The 16,998-nt window shown below is 38.0% G+C and overlaps 1 long non-coding RNA gene and 1 other non-coding gene across 2 annotated transcripts; both read left to right on the top strand.

Moving 5' to 3' along the window:
* The first annotated feature begins 7,406 nt into the window (after window positions 1-7,406).
* On the top strand, window positions 7,407-11,147 carry LOC113319276. Its single transcript, XR_003345284.1, has 3 exons — window positions 7,407-9,341; window positions 9,432-9,494; window positions 10,336-11,147. It is a non-coding gene; the product is annotated as an uncharacterized LOC113319276 (long non-coding RNA).
* Window positions 9,618-9,707, top strand: LOC113319859. The gene has a single exon (XR_003345838.1). It is a non-coding gene; the product is annotated as a small nucleolar RNA Z101 (small nucleolar RNA).
* Window positions 11,148-16,998: the final 5,851 nt, after the last annotated feature.

The following is a 16,998-nucleotide window of genomic DNA, read 5'->3' as shown; positions in this document are numbered from 1 at the left end:
ATTCTGGTAAATGGATTAATGATATGAAAGTAGAGAAAAAATCGATGGATGATAATGGAGTTTGGGAATACGTTGAATTTCCTGAAGGACACAAAGCAATCGGGTGTAAATGGGTCAATAAGACCAAACACGATGTTAATGGCAATATTGAACGTTTTAAAGCTAGACTCGTAGCCAAAGGTTTCACTCAGAAAGATGGCATTGATTACAAATAGACTTTTTCTCCCGTGTCAAAGAAAGACTCTCTCAAAACTATTCTGCATTAGTAGCTCAATATGACCTTGTGTTACATCAAATGGATGTGAAAACAGCCTTTCTTAATGGTGATCTTGTAGAAGAAATTTACATGTGTCAACCTGAAGGTTTTTCCTTAGAAGGATAGGAACACATGGTTTTCAAACTTAAGAAATCAATTTATGGACTTAAGCAAGCCTCCAGGAAATGGTATCTAAAATTCAACGAAACCATTCAAAAATTGGTTTCGAAGAAAATGTTGTAGATCCATGCATATACCTCAAGATCAGTGGGAGGAATTTCATATTTTTGGTATTGTATGTAGATGACATACTACTTGCGAGTAGTGATCTTGGCCTTATGCATGAAACTAAGGACTGTCTCTCAAAGAATTTTGAAATGAAAGATATGGGTGAGGCTTCTTATGTGATTGGAATAGAAATAATCCGTGATAGATCACTCGAAACATTATCAATCTCATAGAAGGCATATATCGAAATAATTCTAGAGAGGTTTGAGCTGAGTGCATGTAAACCAAGTATAGTTTCGGTTTCTAAAGGAAACAGGTTTGGAATCAATCTTTGTCCTAAGAATGAACTGGAACGCAAACAAATGGATAAAATCCCTTATGATTATGTGGTGGGAAGTTTAATGTATGCCCAAGTTTGCACACGACCAGATATCAGCTATATAGTTGGTATGTTGGGAAGATACCTTGTGAATCCTGGAATGGAACATTGGAAAGCTGCAAAGAAAGCTTTGAGATACCTTCAAGGAACGAAGGATCGTCGTCTCACATTTACGAAGTCAGATCAATTTGAGTTGGTTGGCTATACAGATTCAGATTTCATGGGATGTAATGATACTCGAAAGAGCACTTTCGGATATCTTTTTCTATTAGCTGGAGGAGCGATATCATGAAAAGTGCAAAAGAGTCTATTCTCACTGGCTCAACAATGGAAGCTGAATTTGTAGCATGTTATGAGGCTACAAATCACTGTTCATGGATACGGAAATTCATCTCAATGTTTGGAGACCTAAATTTTGCCTCAGCACCAGTGAAACTTTACTGTGATAATGCCGCAGCAGTATTCTTTTCAAAACACGCTAGATATACTAAGGGTTCAAGGCACATGGATCTAAATTACCTATGTGTGAAACAAGTTGTTCATTGAACACATAGGCACACAACTTATGATTGCAGATGCATTTACGAAGGCGTTACCTCCCAAGACCTTTCTGAAACATGTTGGAAACATGGGTCTTGAGGGAGTAACAAACAATTAGTTTCATCTAAACTTTTTCTAATGTTTGAACACTTAATATTATTATTGTTATTATTCTGAAATTATTTCTGTATCCATTTTAGTATACTTTTATGTTATTGGATGAATGTTACAAAAATTGTTTTCTTTTGAAGACATTACTGAACCATTATGATATCCCTATTTAAGGCCTGATTAAGTAATTTACTTGTGTTGTGGTACATGGAAGGGAACATGTTGATAACAAGACAATGTGCCACCACCGTGACTTGCATAAGTAATTTTCTTGGTTGAGGTATTACGTTTAACCATTATATTTTTTTAGCAATTATGCACGCTTATGATTTTTCTACGATTAAGTGTTAAATAGATTATCACATGGACCAGTGGGAGAATGTAAGAATATTTCTACATTAGAAATATCTTGTTGGGCCATGTGATACATTTGGTTAATTTAGAATATGGTTAAAACATGTTGGTTACAAAAATTGGGGTTACTTCATATTCCTTCTTCTTTGATAGACGGTCGAGATTAAATGAAAAATATAAACCCTATGAATCTTGGTCCTCCTTCTACCTATAAAAGGAACTCTATAACCATCAGAATTGGGTTCAAGAATTTTATTATTTCATTACACAAAAAGGTCAAGAAGGAGAAACCAAAAGTTCTATAAACTATTATACTTTAAGGGGTGTTCTTGGAGGACATCTTGGATTTCAATGGCATCCTCAGGTACGTTTTCTAACACAACTATGTTCATGATGTGATTATCATATTTATTCAAAAATCCTTTATGTATAAATATAAGATCTTATATCCTCGTGATCAGTAGGCACTTCTCCATCGATTTGAAGGTGCGTAAGCTTGTTCGTGGCCCTTCTAATTTTTGCAATGCGATGAAAAAAATAAGCCTTACTATCCCCATCAGTGACCCAACTAGCCGCGACTTATCCCTCCAAAAAATTTGTTTACACTGAAGAGCAGTTTCCACTTTCTTGTAAGCTTCCACTTTTAAAACATGTAACTCAGCACTATATCCTCCGTTGCACAAACACTGTTGCACTACCTCTATCTCATGAAAGGCCTAGCTAACTCGAAAGTTAATGTCGCCCAAAACGTCTCTATCTCAATTTAAATTTTTCGTTGTACAAATTTAGGTATGATTGATCAAAATTATATCAAAAGTTAAAATTAAAAAAATGAAGTAAAAGAGTTCATTGATGTGTGGAACTCTTTTAGTTTTTTCTATATCCACTAGGGTTGTCAATGGGTACCCATTATCCGGGTTCGGAACCGGAACCGATGGATTCGGGTCCGGTTCCGGATCCTTAAATTGGACACATTAACCACTTTGGACCCGGCGGGTAATTACCCATATATACCCGTTTATGAACGGGTCCATCCGGATCCTACCCGTCGGGTACCCGCGGGTATTCGGGTATTTCATAAAGGCTAATTGTGTAAAATCCCCAGCTAAAATTAGGTCATATATAAAGGAAAGGATGAGAAGCTCACCACCCATTCCGATCTACTTTCTTCTCCTGCCTCTGCCTGCAACTACTTCTACGAAGTGGAAATCCTTTGTTTCTCAAATTCTTTCACTGAAAGAAAAGTATGATATGCTACTCTACAAATTCTTAAAGGTTAATCAGTGGGTATCTTTCAATTTCTCAATTTTAATCAGTATTTGGTGTGCTCAATTTCTCTAAATTCAATAATTGAACTTATGGCTCTAGTTGTTGCTGCTAGTGAAGTTAGATTTGTGGGTAGAGTTGTCAAACAGGCCGGCCTAGATTTGTTGATGTGTCTAGTTATTATACTATTTCTTATCTAGTAATTGTCTAGTTGAAATGAATCGCTCATCTCTTATTAGTCTACTGTTTAATTTCTTTCATTTTGTATCATCTTTTTTCCTTGTTCTTGATGATTTCTCTTGCACAGATAAGGCAAACTTATTATGCTTGAATGGGTATCCCTGTAATCTCAATGATATGTGAACTCTATGGTTGTTTTTGTGAGAAATCAATGATAGCTCGAAGGTTGGGTGTTTTCAGTAGCTTGCAGCAAACATGCACAAGAGCAAGTCTTCTACTGCCATTTTGGCAATTAAGTCATAAACTACTAATTCCTTGTGTGTGGTTGATGCGTATGCTGTTTATGCGTATATGCTTGGAACATTTGTGTTTTTCTTACTGTATATGCTTGTTAAATTTATTATCGGTTATACTTTATGACACCTGATAGGCTGATACAGATGTTTGTTGGTTTTTCCTTGCAGAGGCAACATGAAAAGTCAAACAGGAAGTAGTGTTGGTGGTCATTGTGTTCCTGTAAAGAAGACTAAAGTTACCGTTTCGAAATCCCCGTGTATGCCGCCTCCTAAAGCTGCCGTTTCGAAGGCTGCAAAGAAGAGTAAAGTTGTAAACTCAGTAGAGCCGAAAGAAGTATAAACTGTATCCAGTGAGTCAAGTGATTCTAGTGATTCTGATCACATAGAAGCGGCAACAACAGATGTGGTTCCGTCACCCACACGTAAACGCAAAAGAACCTCAAAGTATTGGGCTGAATTTCAAGAGGTATTAATAAAAGGGAAAACACACGGAGAATGCAAGCACTGCTAGAGGAATATAGGTGCGGAGAGCAAAAATGGGACAAGCAGTTTGAGGAAACATCTAAATAGTTGTATGGCGTACAAAGGAGCACAACAACAAATTAACCAAATGTTCTTGAAAGCTAGTGAAACACAAGATGGGTCAGTAGCTGCTTATAACTTTAAGTTTAACCAAGAAGCAACTCGTGATTGTATTACAAGAATGATTATCTTGCATGAACTCCCTTTCTCATTTGTAGAGTACATTGGTTTTAGAAGGGTGCTGACTTCATTACAACCCAATATTAAACTTGTGAAGCGGAACACTACGAAGTCAGACTGCATAAAGATTTATCAAATGGAAAAGAAGCATTTGTACGAGATTTTTAGTAAGGTACAGAGTCGCATAAGCCTTACTACTGATATGTGGACTTGTACCACTCAGAATAGAGGTTATATGGCTTTGACAGCTCACTATGTTGATGAAGAATGGAAGATTCAGAAGAGAATTTTATTTTTTAACGTTGTGGATGGGCAACACACTGGAGTTAACATTGCAAAGGTACCGATGGAGCAGTTGTACAAGTGGAATATAGATAGGAAGGTAGCTTCAATTACGCTGGATAATGCTTCAACTAACAAAGTCGTGGTAAGTGAACTTCTTGCTCAGCTAAAACCAGATAATGGATTACTTTTGGATGGGGAATTATTCCATGTTCGATGTTCTGCTCATGTAGTTTCCATTATTGTTGATCATGGGATGCTGCAAATTAAAGAAGAAATACAGAAAATTAAAAATTCAGTGAAATTTATTAGAGGTTCACCACAAAGACAACAAAAATTTAAAGAAGTTTTCTTGCAAGTCAATGCTCCTGATAAAAAGTTGATTCAAGACGTTGATACAAGGTGGAATTCTACCTATCTGATGCTTGAAACATCACTTCTATTTCGGGAAGCATTTAATCGGTTCGGGAAGATTGAACTTGATTTTCTTAATGTTGCTCCAACGAGTGAAGACTGGAGGAATGCAAGTAGTATTTCAATTTGCTTGAAGTTCTTTTATGAAGTCACCATTCTCTTTTCAGGTACGTCATACGTGACAGTTAATCGTTATTTTGATACTGCTTGTTCTTTGTATTTAGAACTTCGTGAGTGGTGTGATTCCGATGATGCATTAATCTCAAAAATGGCAGTGAATATGATGAAAAAGTTTGAAACATATTGGCAACTTACTAGTAAAACATTTGCAATAGCTTCCATTTTAGATCCTCGGTTTAAAATGAAATTATTGGATTACTATTTCCCATTAATATATCCTGGTAACAGCGAGGAGAAGAAGTTAGAAGTTATGGAAGTCTTGAAAAGATTGTATAATGAATATGCAACACATTATGCTTCTTCAGCTCATGTATACTCAGCAAACATTTCGACAAATCAAGTGAACATGGAAGATTCAGTTGGTAGTAGTGGTAGTACTTCATCTTCTCAAAGTTCTTTTACTTCTAGAAGGAAAGGTTTGGCGGCATTTCTGGAAGAAAGTTCACAACATGACGTTGTTCGCATAGATCTAGAGCAATACCTGTCAGCTGATGTTCACCCTATTAGAAAAGGAAGTGGTATTGATCTGAATGATTCTAGTTTTGATGTTTTGGGGTGGTGGAAATTTCATGGAATAATGTATCCAATTGTAGCAGTGATAGCTCGTGATATATTAGCAATTCCTGCGTCATCGGTGGCTACTGAATCTGTTTTCAGCACCAGTGGTAGAGTTGTAGATAAATTTCGTTCTTCAATGCTTCCAGAAACAATTGAAGCTCTGATATGCACACAAGATTGGATAAGAAGTGCGCTGAAGAGTAAGTAACATATTCAATTCATGTTTGCTATTATATCAATTTTAGTTAGTGATTCATTTACTATGGTTCTTGTACGTCAACTAACTATTTTATTGTGTTAGATGAGGGATTTGGGTTAGGTAGTACTTCACTTCAGACTATTTTGGAGGCAATGGAGGAGCTCGAGTCAGACGATGATGATGCAACATCGCACATTGTCTAACTGACTGACTATCAATTTAAGGTAAAATAACCAGCTAACCTTGGAATGCACAAATTTGTATTTCCTTAAACTTTGCCGAAATGTGATTAGTATAGTATACGAAAGTTTGACTTGTGTCTGTCTATACAATATTTGTCCTAGCTAGTTGTATATTTGGGAATTTTAATGTTTGCTTGTGGTCCTGGCCCTAGCTAGTTGTATATTTGGTGAGTGCAATCACGGAAGCAACTCTTGCTTCATCACAGGCAAGGTCTTTGATTGTGATATGGTTACTTGTACACGTTGTTTGGTTGAAGATGCAAGATTTGTATTTTTTTACTCGTAGCACATTGTCTTTACGTAATGTATTTCCTTAAACTTGGTAGAGAATGTGGTAGTGATAATAATTTTGAGGTGGTTTCTGAATTGGGAAAAATTGGGAATATGATCAACTGTTTTTGTTTCTCTTGCAGGAACAATTGGAAATATGATGGTGAAATCTTTAGTGAACTGGTTGGAACTTCTTTTTGGTATATATATATTATATAGGCATAGCCAAAGAACATGCGAAGTGCGAACTACATCCTTCTTTTTTGTATATGTACTTGTGAAGGAAACGCATTCATCTTTTGGGGCTTCTACACTTTATAGAATGATATGTCTGTCAACTTTTGTGGTTATAATACGACAGACTATATTAGCCATTAGGGATGGCGTTACTTGTAGTTATCGGTTAAAAAAATGTCTGCCAACTTTTGTATTTAATATTTATCATATATAATGGCAGATTCTTACTTATAGCTAGGAAAGTAACTTTGATTTTCCTAATCTAAGGATTCTAAGCTCAAGTTTACTCTACTTTTGTATGTATGTTAAAGAAGGTCACTTTTCAGGTGTTGAATAATCCTTTTTCAGTACTCAGGAGCCATAAAATTGGGAAGTCATATAACTGATATAAGTTTGTGTTTTTACCCGATGGGTACCCGGACCCGATGATTACCCGTGACCTTTACTGGGTCCGGTTCTGGGCCAACACATTATGGAACCGGCCCCGAAACCGTTAGGACCCGGAATCGACACTGATATGTCAGGTCCGGTTCTGGGCCATGTACTACCCGGGAGGACCCGGACCCGTTGGCAGCCCTAATATCCACCCCAGATTCAGCTTTCCTCCTAGTAAAAGTGTCTTCCCCCTATTAATTATCCATATTTAATAAACGGGCCAAGATCTTAAATTCTTTTATAACTCATTCCACACTATCTCTTGCATCAAGGGATAACTACCGGTTAGCCATGAGTTTGCTGGTCGTATACGATGGGTTTGGAAGAGTCCACCCAGACAAGAAGCACACGGAGCTTGCAACAAGAGTTCCATTAAGTTTTGAACCCGAGAGATTCAGCTGAATCAAATGAGATTGCTGTCATTGAGTAGAGCAGTGAATGGAGGAGATCAGGACTGGGATTTCGAAGCTGAGAAGGAAATAAAGATTTGGTATTCAATTTTGAAGAGTTTGGTTTGATTTTGAAGTCGTTTTGCTGCCAAGAGAAGGCAGTGAATGGAAGACAAGCTGCTGCCGTGATGATGATAAATGATGATGAATGTTTCTGAGTTTTGAATGAATTAGAAATGTGGATGCTTGTGTAATTGAATTATTGTCGCAGGGAAGGAGATTGAAAGAGCTTAGGAATCAACAGTAAGCTCAAATCTGTATCTGCAGAAAAACGCGCTCATGTTGTTTGTAAAATGGCCTAAACCAAGATGAACAAGGAAGTTGGTTTTGCATTTGAGTTCAACAGAGCCAAGAGAGAACAGCTTTGGCTATTCTATGTCCGTAAAGTTAAGGATTTGTTGTTGCTATATATGAGCTGCGGATACGAGATTGTGGAGATATGTGCATTATCTTTGGCAGCAAGAAAGCAACGCTTGACTGCACCATCTTCTCGCTGGCTAGTTATGGGTCTGTGGGTTGTGTATGAAGGGTAACCGGCACTGGCTAGATGGTAAGTAACCTGGTTATCAATCTGTGTGAATATTGGACAGAGTTTGAGTCCGGAAACTTGGTAAAGAGGCCGACATTAGATGAAGTCTGTGCCATTTGTCTCTGATGATCAACGGAGTAGATTGAAGACATTATTTAGAAGTCAGACGGGATTGAAAACTTGGGTCACAAGTAGAATACAGTTCGCAGCAAGAAAAGAAGCTATAAAAGAAGGGAAAGAGCACAGAATTTAATATCCAATACCCCCTCTGCGACTGCATAAACATCTCCAACAGGGAGGAGCTGCTCTCATCATCATCACACCACCTGCATACCGCCAGCATATCAACTTCGCATCCATCACCTGCATACATCTACCAGTTTGCATTCATCAACCACCTGCATATCTCCACCAGATCCGCCTCCATAACACCCTGTTCCCATCACTATCCCCTACATCCACAGATCACTTCCCACCTGCAGTTTGCATACCATTATCACCTGCATATCATCATCATCCACTTGCATATCACCAGCTACACCATCACCAAGTTTTCCGCGAGCTGCATCTCCACCTGCACCTTCCATTCACTTCCAGACCACCATTAGAACCTGCAGAGAGCTACATCACCTTCGCAGTCACCAACTACAGAAGCACCAGTTCTTAGATCATCACTACAGCACCAAGCCAGCAGCAGTTCTTACTTCGCCATCACCATTCCATCCGCCAGCAACAACCACACGAATGGTTGGAATTTAGAGTTTCCTGACAGAGAAGACTGGTATATTTTTAAGAAGCTCCATCTGGAGTGTATTCGTAGGAACTCGAAGGTTATCCCTTTACCTACAGTTCGGGAAGTACCAGCTTGTTGTACCTATTTTTCGGGCAGTACCAGATTATGTGAACTGTGATAATGTGCCATTTGTACAACCTGGTGTTTACATAACCAGGGAAGACGATAGGTTTACAGCTTATGATGCTGATTCAGGTGATTAAGAATGGTTGGGTAAAGTAAATAATGATCGTTACAGAGAAAATAGTGTATCTTTGGAGAAGTTCGAGAAACTGATTGAGGCATTTGAGAAAGCTGTCTCTTATAGCCTTAATAACAAAATCGATGAAAGCAGGGCTGTCGCTTTGCTCAGATACAGGGCAGAATCTAGTGGTGGATGTGTATAGATATTGGCTGAAAAATCGGAAGCAGAAACGAGCTTCTCCGCTAATAGTTTTCCAGGTAATTGGCTTATTCTTGTATTTCAGACTGTTTAATACTGCATTCTCTGCCTCAAAATATTTACTGCTGTTAATCCTTGATCCACCTAAGGTTCACGGGTGCTTCATTACACGTCTAAGGTTCGAATTGAGGCATCTTGGATCGTTTTCATAGGTACTCTATTGGTCAGTTTGTCCACCTCTATTGTTATTTACACGGATTTTCCTTACTCTTGCGTAGCTTTTATTAGCCTTCTCTGAATGATAGTTGTGGTTTTCTTTAACTTTTGAATGTAAAAGTGCGCAAATGAGGAAATTCTTTTAGTAAATGGTAATGTGCATCTGAATACTTCATTCATGTTAACACCTTGGAGAGCTGGTGCCCAGAAGAAATCCCTTTTCAGTAATCGAAATAATGAGGAGATGATTAGGTAAATTCCTTGTGTTTGGTCGTCAAACTGATGGCACAACATTATTAGGCCAATAACAATAGTAATACCATTGGTAGTAATTGTTCATAACCTTTTTTGATTGGAAGTTTTGTTACGTGTACATTATGCATAAACTTTTGAATACATATTTCATAAATTGCAGTTAAGCCAAGTCTACATGTATCTAGCCTATGCTGCTTTGGGGTGCTTTGGTTGTTAATAGAAACGATATATGCTTTTTAGTATCCTAGGAATTCTGTGAACGCCTGTCTTGTGGATCCTTGAGTGTTTTGAGAGATGGTTGGGTAATGCAGCTCAAGACACCTATATGCATGCATCAACAGCTCCTGATTCCTGTCCTTGAAGTAATTATAGCAATTATCGAGTCCTGTGATCGACTGTAGAGGTACCTGGAAAATAGATTCAGTCAGAAACAAATTTATAGTACTTATATCGGATTTATAATTTGCAACAAAAAAAAAAACAAAAATTGTGATCTTACCAGTGGTTGGTTTGGTTTGGTTTCTGCACCATTTTGTTATCATATTCTGAGTAATGACTATGCACATTCCTGGTGCTGTGCAGTAATCGAGTGGTGTGGTGCCTGTTATAACAGGCAGGAACTCTGTTTTTGAGATCGGCTTCAAAATTAGTGTGGCTGGTTAAATGGAAGTGAGTTCAAGTCTGTGAGAAAAGCTGCAAAGGCATTGAGCGGTATTTGAGTTCCGGGGTTATGATTCGATTGGGCCACCTTTCGTTGCTCCACATCGTAACTGTCAATGAAGGCATGCATTATCCTAATGAACTCTAAACACCTAGGTGAATACCATGATATTGGAAGATGTAATAGCTGAAGTGGGGAGACCATGTACTTAGTTATCAATAAACGCGTCAATCGAACTCTCTGACTTTGATTAGGCACCAGCAGATTTGGTGGCCTGCAAACAAGTGAATCGTCTTGTTAGAGACAAGTAACAATGTTTAATGATCAAATAAAGTACAAAGTGTTAGTGAAAAAGCTCACCAATTACTGGGGTCAATTATGCAAATCAAGTCAAACGCCTCCGGATGATCAGCCCAATTCGGAATGCAATGCTTTAGGAGGTCAGCGAGAGCCAAGAGATCACTTCCACATCCAGGTTGCATTTCCTGGTTTTCTGGGACCGGGATGGTATGATAATTCTTAAGTTTTACCACAAACCGATCTCCCACAACGGACTTAATTATCGCAGTCTCGACGGTGAGAGATCCGTGGTGTAGTCTTTGATGGTGAAGCTCCGCCAACCCGTATAGGATGCCTGTAAATAAAAGAAAAAAGAACTTTCTTTATGCAAGTTTCCATATAGAATTGTAACAGAGTATCTAAACTTAAAAGAACGGACCTTTATTGAGCATAAGAGAGGGAATCAAATAGTTACCGTTCGAAATTATGATTCTCCAAAATAAACTCCCTTAACGACTTGTCATAATGTTCATCGATGCGATAATAAAAATCTTCACACTTCCCTGCACCATAATATTTCAACAAGTTTTGACCTTCCTCTACGGACTCCAACTTCTCGATCTCACCTTTAAAGAGTTACCTTCCTTTTAGGATTCCCGCCAATCATTGCATCAAAAGTTACATTCAAAACGTTTGGATCGGTGTGCTTTATGTTGCCACCGTTACAAGGAATAATTGCTCCAAAGGAACTTGAAACAATATCATCGGCCAGAGTGGAACTTCGTCCCTTTTTTTCTTTGTTATGGTTTCTACTCCTTAGCCAATTAATTAGTCCCAATAAACAAACACGGGAATAGTGTTTAGCAGAAGTACCTAGCTGACGCAAGGATCCCAAACAAAACCTCGCGTAATGAATCGCACTAGAACCGAAGCCATTTCTCTTCTTTTTGTTTTTTGGCCGACAACCCATGACTGCCAACAACAAACTAAACCAGCAATTGCGAATCACACCACTGCTAACGAAGAAACAAAGCCAGAAGAGAAACGCAATAAAAATTTTCCTGAAAACTAAAAGAAACTTTTGGCTGTTCAATTGAAGAAATGTGTTGTTGCTAGTGAGAAATCGATCAAGGTGAAAGCTTCTTTCAAGCTTTCTGACGCAACAAAGAAATATGTTAAAGCTGTCGCTGAGAATGAAAAGAAGAAACCAGAAACTAAACCTAAAGTTGTCGTTGTTACAAAAGCTAAGACTGGTAAGAAACCTGCAGCTACTGCTGCTCCAACAAAGAAAAGGATGCAACTGTTGTTGCTAAGAAAGCTGGCTTGAAGAAGAAGCAGCTATAAAGAAGTCTTTCTTCTTGATTCTTGATTTTTTACCGAAATACTCTTTCTTGATTCTTTCAGTAACTTCTCGTATATAATCAGATGAGTAACTATAAAAATATATAGCTCCTCCCGATCGAGAGAGATTCGAACCTACGCCCTAAAGATCACGTAGTGGGCACGAACACCACTGAGCCACTCGGTTAGTTGATGTTGGTGTTAAATATATTTATATAAAAAATTCCGACAAAACACATGTTCCTTATTTTATTATTTTATAACCCTATTAATGGGGCTTACATCCGATAGGATTTTGGGGGCTTAAAATGCTACGTGTAGCCAAAAGATGGATAGAGGACCTCAAATACTCTTTCTTGATTCTTCCAGTAACCCAAACCTAATATACAACCAGGAGAATTAGATATGTCTTCTCTATTTAAGGTGGTACTCTTTCTTCTTGATCGTGTACCGAAGTACTCTTTCTTGATTCTTGATATGTACAGTCAGAACCCAAACTTGAAATGTAACTCCTTGTATATAGTCAGATGAGTAAATATAAAAATATATAGCTCCTACCGACCGAAAGAGATTCGAACCTACACCCTAAAGATCACGTAGTGGGAACCAACACCACTGATCCACTCGGTTAGTTGATGTTGGTATTACATATATTTATATAAAACATTCCGACAAAACACATGTTCCTTACTTTATTATTTTAGAACCCTATTAATGGGGCTTCAATCCGATAGGATTTTGGGGGTAAAAATGCTACGTGTAGCCAAAAGATGGATAGAGGACCTCAAATACTTTTTCTTGATTCTTCCAGTAACCCAAACCTAATATACAACCAGGAGAATTAGATATGTCTTCTCTATTTAAGGTGGTACTCTTTCTTCTTGATTCTTGATCTTGTACCGAAATACTATTTCTTGATTCTCGATCTGTACAGTCAGAACCCAAACTTGAAATGTAACTCCTCGTATATAGTCAGATGAGTAACTATAAAAATATATAGATCCTCCCGACCGAGAGATATTCGAACCTACGCCCTAAAGATCACGTAGTGGGCACGAACACCACTGAGCCACTCGGTTAGTTGATGTTGGTGTTACATATATTTATATAAAACATTCCGACAAAACACATGTTCCTTATTTTATTATTTTAAAAAACTATTAATGGGGCTTCCATCCGATAGGATTTTGGGGGCTTAAAATGCTACGTGTAGCCAAAAGATGGATAGAGGACCTCAAATACTTTTTCTTGATTCTTCCAGTAACCCAAACCTAATATACAACCAGGAGAATTTGATATGTCTTCTCTATTTAAGGTGGTACTCTTTCTTCTTGTTTCTTGATCTTGTACCGAAATACTCTTTCTTGATTCTCGATCTGTACAGTCAGAACTCAAACTTGAAATGTAACTCCTCGTATATAGTCATATGAGTAACTATAAAAATATATAGCTCCTCCCGACCGAGAGAGATTCGAACCTACGCCCTAAAGATCACGTAGTGGGCACGAACACCACTGAGCCACTCGGTTAGTTGATGTTGGTTACATATATTTATATAAACATTCCGACAAAACACATGTTCCTTATTTATTATTTTAGAACCCTATTAATGGGTCTTACATCGGATAGGATTTTGGGGGCTTAAAATGCTACGTGTAGCCAAAAGATGGATAAGGGGCCTCAAATACTCTTTCTTGATTCTTTCAGTAACCTAAACCTAATATACAACCAGGAGAATTAGATATGTCTTCTCTATTTAAGGTGGTACTCTTTCTTCTTGATTCTTGATCTTGTACCGAAATACTCTTTCTTGATTCTTGATCTGTATAGTCAGAACCAAAACTTGATCTGTAACTCCTCGTATTTAGTCAGATGAGTAACTATAAAAATATATAGCTCCTCCCGACCGAGAGAGATTCGAACCTACGCCCTAAAGATCACGTAGTGGGAACCAACACCACTGATCCACTCGGTTAGTTGATGTTGGTATTACATATATTTATATAAAACATTCCGACAAAACACATGTTCCTTACTTTATTATTTTAGAACCCTATTAATGGGGCTTCAATCCGATAGGATTTTGGGGGTAAAAATGCTACGTGTAGCCAAAAGATGGATAGAGGACCTCAAATACTTTTTCTTGATTCTTCCAGTAACCCAAACCTAATATACAACCAGGAGAATTAGATATGTCTTCTCTATTTAAGGTGGTACTCTTTCTTCTTGATTCTTGATCTTGTACAGAAATACTATTTCTTGATTCTCGATCTGTACAGTCAGAACCCAAACTTGAAATGTAACTCCTCGTATATAGTCAGATGAGTAACTATAAAAATATATAGATCCTCCCGACCGAGAGATATTCGAACCTACGCCCTAAAGATCACGTAGTGGGCACGAACACCACTGAGCCACTCGGTTAGTTGATGTTGGTGTTACATATATTTATATAAAACATTCCGACAAAACACATGTTCCTTATTTTATTATTTTAAAAAACTATTAATGGGGCTTCCATCCGATAGGATTTTGGGGGCTTAAAATGCTACGTGTAGCCAAAAGATGGATAGAGGACCTCAAATACTTTTTCTTGATTCTTCCAGTAACCCAAACCTAATATACAACCAGGAGAATTTGATATGTCTTCTCTATTTAAGGTGGTACTCTTTCTTCTTGTTTCTTGATCTTGTACCGAAATACTCTTTCTTGATTCTCGATCTGTACAGTCAGAACTCAAACTTGAAATGTAACTCCTCGTATATAGTCATATGAGTAACTATAAAAATATATAGCTCCTCCCGACCGAGAGAGATTCGAACCTACGCCCTAAAGATCACGTAGTGGGCACGAACACCACTGAGCCACTCGGTTAGTTGATGTTGGTTACATATATTTATATAAAACATTCCGACAAAACACATGTTCCTTATTTATTATTTTAGAACCCTATTAATGGGTCTTACATCGGATAGGATTTTGGGGGCTTAAAATGCTACGTGTAGCCAAAAGATGGATAAGGGGCCTCAAATACTCTTTCTTGATTCTTTCAGTAACCTAAACCTAATATACAACCAGGAGAATTAGATATGTCTTCTCTATTTAAGGTGGTACTCTTTCTTCTTGATTCTTGATCTTGTACCGAAATACTCTTTCTTGATTCTTGATCTGTATAGTCAGAACCAAAACTTGATCTGTAACTCCTCGTATTTAGTCAGATGAGTAACTATAAAAATATATAGCTCCTCCTGACCGAGAAAGATTCGAACCTACACCCTAAAGATCACGTAGTGGGAACCAACACCACTGAGCCACTCGGTTAGTTGATGTTGGTATTACATATATTTATATAAAACATTCCGACAAAACACATGTTCCTTACTTTATTATTTTAGAACTCTATTAATGGGGCTTCAATCCGATAGGATTTTATTGAGCATAAGAGAGGGAGATAGTTACCATTGGAAATTAGGATTCTCCAAAAGAAACTCCCTTAACGACTTGTCATAATGTTCATTGATGCGATAGTAAAAATCTTCACACTTCCCTGCACCATAATATTTCAACAAGTTTTGACCTTCCTCTACGGACTCCAACTTCTCGATCTCTTCCTGGTTCTCACACCTTTGAAGAGTTACCTTCCTTTTAGGATTCCCGCCAATCATTGCATCAAAAGTTACATTCAAAACGTTTGGATCGGTTTGCTTTATGTTGCCACCGTTACAAGGAATAATTGCTCCAAAGGGACTTGAAACAATATCATCGGCCAAAGTGGAACTTCGTCCCTTTTTTTTCTTTGTTATGGTTTCTACTCCTTAGCCAATTAATTAGTCCCAATAAACAAACACGGGAATAGTGTTTAGCAGAAGTACCTAGCTGACGCAAGGCTCCCAAACAAAACCTCGCGTAATGAATCGCACTAGAACCGAAGCCATTTCTCTTCTTTTTGTTTTTTGGCCGACGACCCGTGACTGCCAACAACAAACTAAACCAGCAATTGCGAATCACACCACTGCTAACGAAGTAACAAAGCCAGAAGAGAAACGCAGTAAAAATTTTCCTGAAAACTAAAAGAAACTTTTGGCTGTTCAACTGAAGAAATGTGATGTTGCTAGTGAGAAATCGATCAAGTTGAAAGCTTCTTTCAAGCTTTCTGGCGCAGCAAAGAAATATGTTAAATCTATCGCTGAGAATGAGAAGAAGAAACCAGAAACTAAACCTAAAGCTGTCGTTGTTCCAAAAGCTAAGATTGCTAAGAAACCTGCAGCTACTGCTGCTCCAACAAAGAAAAGGATGCAACTGTTGTTGCTAAGAAAGCTGGCTTGAAGAAGAAGCATCTGTGAAGAAGTCTTTCTTCTTGATTCTTTCAGTAACTCCTCGTATATAGTCAGAACGAGTAACTATAAAAATATATAGCTCCTACCGACCGAGAGAGATTCGAACCTACGCCCTAAAGATCACGTAGTGGGAACCAACACCACTGAGCCACTCGGTTAGTTGATGTTGGTATTACATATATTTATATAAAACATTCCGACAAAACATATGTTCCTTACTTTATTATGTTAGAACCCTGTTAATGGGGCTTCAATCCGATAGGATTTTGGGGGTAAAAATGCTACGTGTAGCCAAAAGATGGATTGAGGACCTCAAATACTCTTTCTTGATTCTTCCAGTAACCCAAACCTAATATACAACCAGGAGAATTAGATATGTCTTCTCTATTTAAGGTGGTACTCTTTCTTCTTGATTCTTGATCTTGTACCGAAATACACTTTCTTGATTCTCGATCTGTACAGTCAGAACCCAAACTTGAAATGTAACTCCTCGTATATAGTCAGATGAGTAATTATAAAAATATATATCTCCTCCCGACCGAGAGAGATTCGAACCTACGCCCTAAAGATCACGTAGTGGGCACGAACACCACTGAGCCACTCGGTTAGTAGATGTTGGTGTTACAT

This window comes from Papaver somniferum, chromosome 10, assembly GCF_003573695.1.
Source record: "Papaver somniferum cultivar HN1 chromosome 10, ASM357369v1, whole genome shotgun sequence".
NCBI lineage: Eukaryota > Viridiplantae > Streptophyta > Magnoliopsida > Ranunculales > Papaveraceae > Papaver > Papaver somniferum.
This window is presented reverse-complemented; position numbering and strand designations above follow the sequence as displayed.